The sequence below is a fragment of the Rhagoletis pomonella genome, unplaced genomic scaffold (assembly GCF_013731165.1).
Source record: "Rhagoletis pomonella isolate Grant_MI unplaced genomic scaffold, Rhpom_1.0 Rhpom_scaffold_00003, whole genome shotgun sequence".
NCBI lineage: Eukaryota > Metazoa > Arthropoda > Insecta > Diptera > Tephritidae > Rhagoletis > Rhagoletis pomonella.
In genome coordinates this window covers 11,939,234-11,939,576 of record NW_023458557.1, presented here as the reverse complement: position 1 = coordinate 11,939,576, position 343 = coordinate 11,939,234, and positions in this window count along the sequence as shown.

Genomic DNA, 343 nt, shown 5'->3' with positions numbered 1-343 from the left:
GCACCACCGGAGATAAGCTGGAAGCAATGTCCAGTAACGCATCGAGCCGAGAGGAGCTACAGAACGGTGATTCGGTGTTGTTGCACATGCCGCAGCCGAAGAAAGGCTTCACCTCCGAACAACATCGTAACTGGAAAGGTCTGTATAGGATTGACAAACGGCTGAAGGACGCAGTGCATCGAATCCAGACAATGGGGAGACCGAGGACCAAGATGAAAGTGGTCCACTTGGAAAGACTTGCAGCGGTTGGAGCGGCAAGTGTGTCTGATCGGGACGATCAGACTTAGGTGGAGGGCAGTGTGGCGAATACTGCGGCAACGCGAAGCGAACTACGAGAAATAGG